The 3,288-nt window shown below is 47.4% G+C and overlaps 1 non-coding gene across 1 annotated transcript; it reads left to right on the top strand.

The window, feature by feature from the left end:
- The first annotated feature begins 1,888 nt into the window (after positions 1-1,888).
- TRNAV-AAC lies at positions 1,889-1,961 on the top strand. Its single transcript has one exon. It is a non-coding gene; the product is annotated as a tRNA-Val (tRNA).
- Positions 1,962-3,288: the final 1,327 nt, after the last annotated feature.

Genomic DNA, 3,288 nt, shown 5'->3' with positions numbered 1-3,288 from the left:
TGCACCTGTGAATTTGTCTCTTAGAATCACTGGGGACATAAGGGTTTGTCCTTTTTGTTTCACCTCTTGCTCCATCCACTGTCTGATCCCTCTTTTCTCTTCGTCTCTTGCTTCCTTTGTCCTTTCTCCTGTTCCCCTCCCAAAATCAGTTTTTTTTTCTCCTGCTGATAACAGCTCACGTTAACTGATCACTCTCGTTATAGTGTGTATGGCAACACCCATTTTTTTCACGTTCTCTGTGTGTGTATATATCTTCCTACTGTATTTTTAACTGCATGCATCCGATGAAGTGAGTTTTAGCCCACAAAAGCTTATGCTCAAATACATTTATACATACAGAGAACATGAAAAGGTGGAAGTATGCATACCAACAGGAAGAGTCTAATCAATTGAGATGAGCTATCGTCAGCAGGAGGAGCAGGAGCCAAGCTCTAAGATACAACCGTATTTGCTCCAATCCCTCAGACAGAGATAAACACCTACAAGATCTCTATCAAGCATTCTTAAAACTACAATACCCACCTGCTGAAGTGAAAAAACAGATTGACAGAGCCAGAAGAGTACCCAGAAGCCACCTACTACAGGACAGGCCTAAAAAAGAAAATAACAGAACGCCACTAGCCATCACCTACAGCCCCCAACTAAAACCTCTCCAGCGCATCATCAAGGATTTACAACCTATCCTTAAAGATGATCCCTCACTCTCACAGATCTTGGGAGACAGGCCAGTCCTCGCTTATAGACAGCCTCCCAACCTGAAGCAAATACTCACCAGCAACCGCACACCATACAACATAAACACTAACCCAGGAACCTGTCCTTGCAACAAAGCCCGATGCCAGCTCTGTCCACATATCCATTCCAGTGACACCATCATAGGACCTAATCACATCAGACATGCCATCAGGGGCTCGTTCACCTGCACATCTACCAATGTGATATATGCCATCATGTGCCAGCAATGCCCCTCTGCCATGTACATTGGCCAAACTGGACAGTCTCTATGCAAAAGAATAAATGGACACAAATCTGACATCAGGAATCATAACATTCAAAAACCAGTGGGAGAACACTTCAACCTCTCTAACCACTCAGTGACAGACTTGAAGGTGGCAATTTTGCAACAAAAAAACTTCAAAAACAGACTCCAAAGAGAAACTGCTGAACTCGAATTAATATGCAAACTAGACACAATTACCTGTGGTCTAAACAAAGACTGGGAATGGTTGGGTCATTACATTAATTGAATCTATTTCCCTATGTTAAGTTCTCCTCACACCTTCTATGGGCCATCTTAATTATCACTTCAAACAGTTTTTTTCCTCCTGCTGACGATAGCTCATCTCAATTGATTAGACTCTTCCTGTTGGTATGCATACTTCCACCATTTCATGTTCTCTGTATGTATAAATATCTCCTGTCTGTGTGTTCCATTCTATGCATCCGAAGAAGTGAGCTGTAGCTCACGAAAGCTCATGCTTCAATAAATTTGTTAGTCTTTAAGGTGCCACAAGTACTCCTGTTCTTTTTGCGGATACAGACTAACACGGCTGCTACTCTGAAACCTGTCAAATACATTTGTTAGTCTCTAAGGTGCCACATGTTCTCTTTGTTCTTTTTGCAGATAAATTAATGGAGGTTAAGTCCATTAATGGATATTAGCCAGGCTGGGTAAGGAATGGTGTCCCTAGCCTCTGTTTGTCAGAGAGTGGAGATGGATGGCAGGAGAGAGATCACTTGATCATTACCTGTTAGGTTCACTCCCTCTGGGGCACCTGGCATTGGCCACTGTTGGCAGATAGTATATGGGGTTGGATGGACCTTTGGTCTGACCCAGTATGGCCATTCTTATGTTCTTATGAAGGGAAGGATACAGCCCCATGACAGAGTTTCTGTAGTGTAGTGGTTATCACGTTTGCCTAACACGCAAAAGGTCCCTGGTTCAAAGCCAGGCAGAAACAGGCTGGCTTCCTTCGTTCCTAGTGGCCTGTCCCTGCTGTTGTAGGAGCAGCAGTGATTTCTATGCTCAAAAGGTCTGTTATATTTCCCCTCCCCCTCGCTTTTGTCTCCTCTCCCCCTCTGAATGCCTGTGAAGTGGCTTTCCCCCTCCCCCTCCCACCCTCCTGCAATGCTTGTGGGATGAATGGGCTGGTTGAAGATCAGAAGAGCTCCCAGGTAGACAAGGTGTCTGGGACTCTCATTAGGCAGCACTCGCACACCCAGAGCAGGGACCCTGCAGGGACACTGGCTGAGGTGGAGTGTGACCCACTGGATGCAGCCAAGTCATCTCCAGTCGCAGGCCATGAAGTTCAGGTCCTTAAAAGGGGAAGGGGCCCTGTGCTCAGCTGTGCTTTCACAATGCTGCCTAATGAGAGTCCCAGACACCTTGTCTATCTAGGAGCTCTCCTGCTCTTCCAGCTGTTCAACCAGCCCCTTCATCCCACCAGCATTGCAGGAGGGGGGGGAGGGGGAAAGCCGCTTCACAGGCATTCAGAGAGGGAGAGGAGACGGGGTGGGGGGAGTGTAACAGACCTTTTGGGCACACAGGTGATACGCAACACACAGATCACTGCTGCTCCTACAACAGGGTAAGTTCTCAAGCAGCATGTTTCTTACTTTGCCCATCTGCCAATTTTGATAATTATCGATGGAAATATTTTGCCATTGGGTTGTGTGTTTACACAGAAATTGACATTTACCAACAAATAGGTAATTCTTCCAGTCCTGCCTAGTCTGCAGTGGGTGGGTTTAGAGGGACACATTCACTCTTCCAGGTCCCCATGCCAGGCCTGTGCTCTCAACTTCCCACACTGCTGGGATCCTTCCCTGGTCTCCGCTCAGACCTCTGCCCCCCACCCCCACTTCTGGGATCCCCTCCCCACACTGTCCAACTCCTCTGCTGGCAGGATCCCTTCCTGTTCCTTTTATTTCCTGTCTCCACTCTGGGCAAAAGCTCTGCACGGTTCCCACACCAGAAGTTGAACCCAGGCCCCGTGTATGAAAAACCAGGAATCCTGACCACTAGCCCATATGGGACTATTGGTGCATCTGACGAAGTGGGGATTCACCCACGAAAGCTCCTGCTCCAATACGTCTGTTAGTCTATAAGGTGCCACAGGACTCTTTGCTGCTGTTATTACTACAACTCTCTAAGCCAACCCCTCGTGAGCGCAGCAGGGACTAGCGTGACCGGATGTCCCAATTTTGGGGCCTTTTTATATAGGCTCCTATTACCCCCCACTCCCTGTCCCGATTGTTCACATTTGCTGTCTGGTCACCCTAGCAGGG

The sequence above is a fragment of the Mauremys mutica genome, unplaced genomic scaffold (assembly GCF_020497125.1).
Source record: "Mauremys mutica isolate MM-2020 ecotype Southern unplaced genomic scaffold, ASM2049712v1 Super-Scaffold_100084, whole genome shotgun sequence".
Lineage (NCBI taxonomy): Eukaryota > Metazoa > Chordata > Testudines > Geoemydidae > Mauremys > Mauremys mutica.
The sequence above is the reverse complement of the archived record's forward strand: the minus strand, read 5'-3'. Positions and strand labels throughout refer to the sequence as shown.